General features: G+C 39.0%; 1 protein-coding gene across 3 annotated transcripts in view; it reads right to left on the reverse strand.

Moving 5' to 3' along the window:
• The window catches only part of HYCC1 (hyccin PI4KA lipid kinase complex subunit 1), a 109,321-nt gene extending 99,319 nt beyond the window's left edge, over positions 1–10,002 (reverse strand). For all 3 annotated transcript variants that reach the window (XR_009542009.1, XR_009542008.1, XM_060157142.1), the window contains exon 1: positions 9,826–10,002. The gene's annotated coding sequence lies outside the window, so the exon portion shown is untranslated. The remainder of the gene's footprint in view (positions 1–9,825) is intronic.
• Between the last annotated feature and the right edge of the window lie 361 nt (positions 10,003–10,363).

The raw sequence follows: 10,363 nt of genomic DNA on the forward strand, positions 1-10,363 counted from the left end.
CATCTTGTGACAAGCTCAGTATGATTTCCATGAAGAAGCTAAACTTTCTGAGGTGCTACCGAAAATTGTATAACATACTTGTAGCTCTCACAGTGAAAAGAACAATTCATACACTGCCTTTTTTTTTTTCTTTCTCCCTTTGGCTGCGCCGCACAACTTGTGGGATCTTCATTCCCCGACCAGAGACTGAACCTGCACCCTCGGCAGTGACAGAGTTGAGTCTTAACCTCTGGAACGCCAGGGAATTCCCATATCCTGACTTTTCTAGACATCATCTTTCTTGGATTGTACTTCCTTTCCCCTCAACCAATCATTATCATGGATAAAAAGAACATTTCATCTCTAGATAAAATTTAAGTATTATACATATGGTAGAGGAGCTTATTGAAAGGAATCCTTTTATAAAACATTTTAAATAGAAAATATAGTTAACACAAATTACAGCAAACATAACTAAAATTTCTCTTCCACTCCTTTCTATAAGGAGAGGAATCATACCTTATATTCCTTTTACAACCACTCCTTCCCCAAGTGTTTTTTTTAAATTAATTTCATAGGAATATAGTTGCTTTACAATGTTCCCAAGCGTTTTAACACAGCTCAATAAACAGAAGAAGAAGCATGGCATAATGAAGAGTCAAAAAAAACCATGCCCACTTTCCAGCAAATTACTTAAACTTTCTCACTTTCGTCCACTGTGAAAAGTAGGTGATAACATCTGTATTACAGGAATGTTCTAGGGATTAAAAATAATACAACTAAAGCACTGCCACACCACAGATGCTCAATTATAGTTCAAATTATCACTAACAAAATATTTTCAATTGGACAATTTGCACTTCATTCAGTTGGACAAATTGCTTTTCAGGATCTGTGGGGAGGGGGTGGGGGGAGGGATAGAACAGGGAGAGAAGCTTCATTAGCTTCTAATGCCCTCCAGTTACTTTCATCCTTATTTATTCTTCACTGATTAGCTTTCTGATTTAGTAGCCTTATCTACTGCCACTGCCTCCAATTATTTCACCACCAATTTATTCCTTAACCCCCTTTACAGTATACATTTGGTTCTCATCATATACTCTCCATGACCTCAAAAATGACAATTCTATTGGTTCTCTCTCAATACTCATTCCTTCTCTTTAACCTTGCCACAAGCATCTTCCTTTCTGAAACTCTACTGAGAAGACTTCACTGACTTCAATATTCTGCTTCTATCACCCATGTAACCCATTCTTCTGATTTTCCATACTTCTCTAACAGTCTATTCGATTTGCACATTTCTACCTTTCATACTTAGTTGATGCATCTCCCCCCACCCATTTCTAAAATACTTTCACCTTCCTCTACATTCCTTTATCCAGACCCACTCAAAGTTTCATAATTTCCCAAAACAGTCTCTCCCTCTTCTCAACTACTAAAGTGTGCACTGCTTTGAGGACTGTGTGGTCACTGCGTCCACCACAATAATATCTATGGATTAACAAATCAACAGGAACTTTGACATTTAGATCCAAAGAGCATGTTATGTGCCAGGTCAGACTGGCAGCTTCTTCTGCCCCCCATTAGTGGAGGTGGGGAGTACAGTCTGTGTATGTTGATTAGAACCAATACCCTAATTGAATTAATTAAATGTTACTTACATCTAAAGGGGGAAAAAAATAACAGAGGAGCTCAAAAAGATAGAAACAGAGTTTACAATTGCTTGCCCAACTTAAGCACTTTTAAGGCTTACATTATTCTCTTTAATTTCCAAGCCTGTAAGTTCCTCTACAGAAGAGGATGTATATCTTCCAATACCTGAAACCTCAAATAATTTTCATTGCACAGTTTAAGAGCTCACATATAATGTTTTCACTAGGTCTAGTGCAAATAACTGAATGAATGCTTATGCATTTATATGAGAAAGCAACTAATGTTCATCCTCTAATCAAAAGACTCTTTGTTCCAGAAAGCACACACCAAACAAATATCATTTAACATTTACTACTAAAAGGCTACCCTGATGCAAGCTTCAACAGTGACAAATGTTTAAACTAGAATGGAAAAGTACTATTTCCAAAGCTCCTTGATGTGTTGCGCTTAATATTCATTACAAGGTAAAACAGGATTCAGGAATGCAAGTTGATCTTGAACACCTGACAAATTAAAACATGAATTATATAAAGTGCATTAAATAACTATCATCCCATTCCCATTCCAGTATCTTCTGTCATAACCATACTGGGCTGTATTTGTTAAAACAGCTGAAGATACGATTGCAAAACAGAACAAACCAGTAATAATTAAGATAGGGTTACCAAAAACTGAAATTAATTGGACAAAGAGGAAAACACTTAATAAGACACTCAAATAAAATAATTAAGTTTACTTCTCAGTAAGAGAGAATAAGGAAAGAGTCCTGATTAGGAAAAAATTAGGGTACTGATTAAAAATCATGAATCATGGCATCAGATAGGAATTGAGTTTAAACTCTCTCTACCACTAACTAGCTGTTGCTCTTGTGCAAGTATCTTAATCTCTCTGAGTCTCAGTTTCTTTATCTGTAGAATAAGGATAATAACACTTATCTTGCAAAGCTGTGCACAGTTAAATGAAATTAATTATGCAAAGTACTTAGAAAGTAGCAGGTATTAAAATCTCAACAAGTTGTATTTAATCCAAAAAGACCTAGACATTTTTATAGCTAAACTATTTCAGACCATCAAAGAAGAGATTGCCAGAGCTTATAAAAAGATGGAACACTTCTCTCTCTCTATCTCTCTCTCTCTATTTTACAAAGCTAGCATATTCAGAAACCAAAACCTCAAAAAGATAATACAAAAAGAACATTAGAGATCTTACAGAGCAACCAAATGTAGCTTTAAAGAGGTATGCTATTATCAAGTTGCCTTTATTCCAAAGAGACAAAATTGGTGAAATCCACTAGGAAATCTTCTAATCTAATTCATCAACCAATAGGTAAAAGAAGAAAACCCATATAATTATCTCAATATACATTATGAGAGTATGTGATCAAATTTAATATATTTTTCCAATTTAACCTCAACTCCAAAAAAGGGGAATAGAAGACTATTTCCTTAACATACTAAAAAAAATTGTCAAAAAGAATACACAACTGTGAAACCGTAAAGGCAGTCATTCAAATGAGAAATGAGCCAAAAATGCTCACTATTCACAACTATAATTTAACAGTCTTCTAGACATTCTGATCAGTGTAATTTTTTTAAAAAGAAAGGGTTAAATACTGGCAAGAAAACAAAATTATCATCATTTACAAAGGCTATAACTGCCTTATTACAAAATCCAATAAAAAACTATTAGAATTAAGAATTTTGTAAAATAACCAGTTAGGAAACAGTATACACAAGTCACCAACTTTTCTATGTTCCACGAGAAAGATGCAATCCTCTTTAAAATACATTGAAAAACTACTCCACTCGCAATAGCAACAACAAGCTTTAAAATACCAAAAATCAACTTTAAAAATAGGCAGAACCACGTGAAAACTACAAAACACTGAGTCATAAAAGATGACTTGAAGAAATGATGAAAATATTGTAAAGCTATCACAGCTATCTCTAAAAAATTAGTTTAGAAATTCCAATTGGGTTCTTTCAGGGTCTTAATAAATTGAATTAGAGGCAATCTGAAAAAAATATATGAGAAACGCTGAAAATGTTTTGAAAAAGATAATAGGAATTCACACAACCTTATAGTAAGATACATTAAAAAGTTATTAATAATTAGAACTGTTTAGAGTTACTGGAGCAAAAAATATAGCCCAATGAAGCAGAATAGAAAACCTAGAAAAAAATCATGAATTGGTATATTAAAAAGACAGCATTTAAAACCTCTGGGGAAAGATAATTATTCAGTAAATAGTATTAAAATAATTGACTTGCCACTCTACCTCAAAATACATTCCAAATAGATTAAAGATGTAAATGTTTTTTAAAACTCTGAAAGTAATATAAGGAAATAGAGGTAATTACTTATATAATTTGGGAATGCAAGAAGGCTTTCCTAAGCAGGCAGATGCCATAAAAGAAAAATTTGACAGATTTAACTACACTAAATGTTAAAAATCTGTTTAAAAAGAAAAAATTCACACCAAAAACAAAATTAGGATGCAAATGACAAACTGGAGAAATTATTTTCATTGTAATTTGACCAACGTCTAATAGTTTTATACACAAAGAGCTCTCATAACTCAGTTTTTAAAAGTCTCCATATCATATCTTTATATCATAATAAACAAAGTACAGTAATAGATAATTCACAAAAAATACAAATATTTTAAATAACTAATAACCAATGAAACAAAAAAATTTATAGAAGATACAACTCTTCATATCAAAATGGCAGATTTTTAATATGGAGAGGTTGCTGGCATTCTCAAGCACAATTAACAAAAATGAATATTAATTAAAACTTTCTGGAAGGCAGTCTATTAATATCAAAAATAATTAAAATATGATACCTTTTGATTTCAGAATTTGTCTTAAGTAAATAAAGATATGGGCAATGATTAATCCATCAAGAAGCTAACTGCTACATGATTCATTCAAAATTATTGGAAAGAGTTTAAATTTTTAACAATTGAAATGCTGGTTAAATAATAATGGTAAATCCATATGCTGGAATATTAGCCACACATTTAAAATGATGTTATGTTGTAAAAAAATAATGTTTTATTGACTCGGGTAAGTATTCATTCAATTATGTAAAAGTAAGCTAGAACAGAACAGCATGAACAACAACAACAAAAAAAGAGTATTTACAACATGGGGGCGTTTTTTGTTAAAAAAATAAAAGAGTAAATCCCATTAAAAAGGACCTATAAGGATATTCACCAAAGTATTAATAATGATTATCAATGGGTGAAGGTATTATGTTATTTATCATTTATGCTTTCTTAAATTTTCCAAATTTCCTACAATTATTATGTATTACATTAGTAATTAAGAAAATACAGAATGTTTACAATATTGCTTTGAATATAGTAACAATAGTATCCAAAATCATGTTAACATTGATAGTCCCACTCTTTTAGGCTGCACCAAAACTAGGGATGCCTACCCTCTCTAGGTCTGATCATATTTTTATACTTTAATCACAATGAAAGAAATTTTCAGAACTCTAGGAAATAATCAGACAAAAATTTTCACCCCACCTTTATTTATGCTCAAGTGCAATGTCAAATAATATTTAGATATTAACCATTTGCTTTCAGCCCCCTGCCAAAGGTAAGAAACAAGAGTGAAGAACAAACCCTGGACCTCAGAACCAGTGGGGCTCAGCTTTTGCCTACATCCAAAACCTGAGCCAGAAATTTAAAAAAAAAGAAAAAGAAAAAGTGGAATGAGGGAGTGGGGTAGGATGGGGGGGTAGAATTACCTTTCTCAGGATACAAAGTGTGGGCCTTTTTTTTTTTTTTTTAATATTTATTTATTTGGTTGCACCAGGTCTTAGTTGTGGCGGGTAGGCTCCTTAGCTGAGGCTCACCAGCTCCTTAGTTTCAGCACGTGGGCTCCTTAGTTGTGGCATGAGAACTCTGAGTTGCGGCATGCATGTGGGATCTAGTTCCCTGACCAGGGATCAAACCCGGGCCCCCTGCATTGCGAGTGTGGAGTCTTACCCACTGTGCCACCAGGGAAGTCCCAAAGTGTGGGCCTTTGACAACTTCTAATCACAACTCTTCTCTGTCTCATTTGGGACGCAGAAGAAGGATTTTCTTCTCCAATGTATTTAAAAGGCCTATGTCCAAAGGGCAAGCAAGCAAGATTTCTTCTGAACAAAAATACTTTAAACAGGAGATTTGTAAATGTTAAATGTTCTCTTTCCACAGTGCAGATATGCAGCCTAACTCTGAGAGGGCCAAAAAGATTCTAGTAGTACTTGGCTCTTAACAATAAGCAATAGTCAAACTGTTAATTCCATCTGCTCCCCTCCAAAAAAATGACAAAGCATTACATGGTGGTGCCAGGGGTCTCAGGTTGCATTTAAGGGGTTTTTCTGAGGGGCATTCATTTTAATAATATTAAGATGCTAATTGTTTTTGAGTACTTCAGAGAACTAATCTTGATATTACGTGATGACAACTTTGATGCTGATAACAACAACAAAAAAAAATACTATCTTTAATATCATATTCTTTGTTAGAGATGTTGCTTCCAGAATTGTCTTCCTTTCTTACCAGTCAAAGCTCTAAATTCCATCGACTTCTATCTCCTCAGGGACTTAGTTCCAACAGATATCTTTCCTAATCTCTTCTCACTTTCCTTATGCATATAAAAAAATCAAGCATAATCTCTCTTCAACCCATATCCCTCTGCAGCAGTTTCAACTATGGCTATAGAATTATCTAGGGAGCTTTAAAATATCTATGCAACTAATCTATAGTAACAAAAAGTGTATCAGTGGTTTCAGGGGATAAGAGAGAGAGATTACAAAGGGGCACTAGGAAACTTTTGGAGGTGATTTTGATTGTGGTGATGGTTTAATGAGTATAAACACATGTTAAACACTGAACTGCACACTTTAACTATGTGTAGTTTATTATTTGCCAATTATACTTCAATAAAGCTATTGAAATAAATACGGATGTCTGCGTCCTGTCCCACTCCCCAAATTGGTACAAGAGTTCCCCCTTGAAATCGGGATTCTTAAAAGCTCCCCCAGAAGATTGTAAATGTGTAGATAAGATTGAGAACCACTGCTTTATAGCTGTCATTCTCTCCCTTCCTCAGTTTTTTAAAATGCCTCAGGCAAGCATGTCTACTTTATCATCATCCATTCTTTCTCAATCTTCTGAAGACTAGTTTCTGAACCACCACTCAGCTAAATCTGTACTTGTCAAAGTCACCTGTGGACTCCTGACAAATTTACTGTTCCCTGAAGTCTCTCCTTATTTGACACCTCTTTAAAGAATTTGAAATTGTTGACCCATTCCCTCTCTATTTGAAAATTTCTCCTCCCTTGGCATCCCTCTTGACGTTCTTCCTACCTTTCTAACTACTACTCTTCTCTCTTTCACACTATGCTTCCACCTATCTGCTTTTTATTTGTCTGTTCACTGACTGCTGCTTTCATTATGCTAAAGACTTCCAATGTGAGTCATTCCAACATACCCAAGTCAACGCAGCTTCTTCAATTCAACCTCCACTCTTCCCTCTATTCCTGATTTCCTTTACAAGTTTCACATCCTAGATCCAAACATCTATCTACAGCTTCACCTGAACATTCCACAGCTTTCTCAAATTCAAAAATATCCAAAATAGAATTTATCATCTTCCCTCCATCTATGTGTTCCTCATTTCCAATCAATGGAACCAAATCAAATCCTCAGTCTTGATTCCTCCTCCTTTCTTTCCCGAGGTGACAGCATCTATCAAATTCTACCTCACTCTGCCAGAGTGAGGATCCAAAACACAGATCCATTAAGCGGTTTCTTACCCATCATTTTCAACGCAACCCCCTTAGCCAAGGATACAAGGCCCTGGTCTGGCCCTCTACCACTCTCGCTGTTCTCATCTTCCACCATTTCCCCATCTCACCCCTGCATTCAAGTCACATCAACATTGCTGACTTCGTAATTGTCACTGACAATGACTTCTCTAAACTACCAGGGTTTCTCATGCCTCCTTGCTTTCTCACTGACTATATTTATATTCTCTTCTTGGAAAGTTATTCACTTACATCCTGCACTTGGCAAAATTATGTCACACTTTAAAACTCTACTGTGTGCCCCCGACTTTATATACATCCAAGCTGAGTTAGCCATCTCCTACTCTGTTCCCTTACTATACTATACTCTATTCACACTTAACAGAGGGTATTATAATTGTTACTTTACTTATCTGTCTTGTATATTACACAGTAAATTCCTTGATGACAAGAGTTATGATATTCATTTCTGTATCCCTAGCACCTATTCAGCCTGGAATAGTGCAAATTTTATGTTTGACATAATTTCCATTATTTACAAAATGTAAACTTGATACCCCCCAAAATGGTCTTGATACTAATATTTTTTAAAGAGTTCTTAATATTCATTATAAAATAAATATCAGGCAACAGGATCCTGAGTAAAATAGTTGACTACGAGATATATTTAAACTCTGACTGTCAAAACAACACCACTCTAAAAATGCAACCAAGAGCAGATTTCATAAAATAGGAATACAACAAAGAAAGGAAGCATAGCAGGGGTAACACACTGACCTAGCCAATGCCTCATCTGGCTATCCACATCCTGTTAATGCTGATAACTAAGAGGATTTATAATCCCTCTATGGTTATAACTATAGTAAATCAAAAAAGGATAAATACACCAAATCCAGAGTTTATTTTCTAAAACAGGTGATGATTTTCTCCCTTGCCACTTTGTTGAAATGAATTATTAGAATAACTGACTGACTTTGAAGCTACTATTGGCCAACCAAGCATATCCTACAGAGTTTTTTCTTCCTTTCTTGCCTGCACTTCAAAAATATGGTACTTTGGACTTAAAATGTATTAACCTAAAGAAAAAAATGCTTAGAAATTGAGGTCCGGCGGCGGGGCGGTGATCTACGGATGTTAGGAGAATATTCTTATGGAAAACAAGCCTCCCAGGACTATCACATTGACTCAAGGTTAGACCAATATTTATGATTTTATGCAGATAAGATTTTAAAAGCTGAAAATTTCAAACTGTAAAATGATACACGAACCAAAGAGGTGTCATACCTGCCCCCCAAACTACTGGGTGACCCAAAGGACAAATAATTTGCCAAAGGACAGCCTGGCCCGACTGCCGGTAGTACGTCTCTGAGATAAGTAGAAGCTGCCAGCGGAATAAACTCCCCCTACCTGAAGAGCCGAGCGGCTGCCAGGCGTGTGATAGTGTATTTATTAGAGAACCGATTCTGCGGAGTACGAAAGCACCAGGGCAAAATTAAAAATTATCAGGACTGTCTAAACTCTGAGGGTACAACGCACACATGTGCACACCGAAGGGCGGATACCCAGTTTTGCCAAAGCGTGCAAACTTCGACGGGTCTTTCAATGCAACAATTTTCAGACAAAACCCTGACGATTCTCGAGTATGTCAGAATCATCCTAAGGAGAGGGCTAACTCTTAGTAAGAAGAGGGCAAGGGCTGAAGAAGAGATCTCCGGTGTAAATAACCAAGGAAGGAATCGTGGCTGCTTTGTGAATCTGTCCGACCTGGGGGCGGGGAGGGGGGAACCGAGGCGAATGCAGCTTTCAAAGACGAGGGGGGCGACAGTGACCGTTTTGGCCATTAGACTGAACGGATAGCGGCAGCCTCGCTGAAGTGGCAAGCCGGAGTAGGAGGGGTGGGAGGGGTAGGAGAGGTCAGGCCGGAGCATCAGCCGCGGCGGGGGTGGCGGGGTCCCACCCCAGGCCAACCCCGCCGAGGGGCGGCGGGTCGGGCCGAGGCGGCTACACCCCGGTCACGCCCGGAGGTCGGAGGGCTCCTGGCCGGGGAAGGAGAAAGACCCGAGTCCGCGCGCACAAAGCTGCCGCCGCCGCCCAGGCAGCAGGCGGGCTGCGCCCAACTTCTGGGCGAGAAGCCGCCGGCCGCAGCCCACCATCCGGTCCCGCTCCCCAGACCTCCGGACGCCCCAGGCGCCCAGCACCGTCTCGCGCCCAACCGCGGCGCCTCGCGCGGGAGCCGTTACCTCCAACGAAGCCGCCGCTCCGAGGACAAAGTCCCGGTGCCCTCCCCGCCGCCGCCTCGCCCCGGCTCCTCCCTGACAAAAAAGTTATCGGTCGCCGGCCGCCCTGGGGGCCCGGCGCGGTTCGCTCGGCCGGACTCACCAGAGCGGCTCTCCAAGCTCCACCTCCAGAATCTCGACTTGTCTGGCTCGCAGCGACAGCGACGGCGGCTGCTCTGCCTTCTCCCGAGTAAGTAGCACCACCTGCCCACCTTCTTCCTAGCAGAACGGGTCCCCGCGAGCCATCTTCCCCCTCCGCTCACTGACTGACAACCCACCCCCGAGAGCCGCCACTGCCGCCAGCTACCCTGACGGGCAACACCAGGGACCCGTCCCCAGGCAGCCAACCGCCACCGCCCCACGCCAGCTCGGCCTATCGCCGCCCGCCGGGCGGGACCAGAGCAACTTCTCCACCAGTGAGAATCTTCCTTTGCTAGGCCTGGGGCGGAGCCATGAGGTGGGAGGGAGGGCTACTTGGTGGGCGAGGTCTGAGCAATAGGCGTGGTCGGGGCACCCAAGGGGAGATGATTGACTGTTAAGATTGCGGCAACAACTAGGCGATAGTGATCAGAGAAGGTCTCTTGGACTCAGCCATTAGGATTTACAGCCCTCCCAGAAGAAAATAAGCCTTTCGGAATGCT

This window comes from Lagenorhynchus albirostris, chromosome 8 (assembly GCF_949774975.1).
Source record: "Lagenorhynchus albirostris chromosome 8, mLagAlb1.1, whole genome shotgun sequence".
Classification (NCBI taxonomy): domain Eukaryota; kingdom Metazoa; phylum Chordata; class Mammalia; order Artiodactyla; family Delphinidae; genus Lagenorhynchus; species Lagenorhynchus albirostris.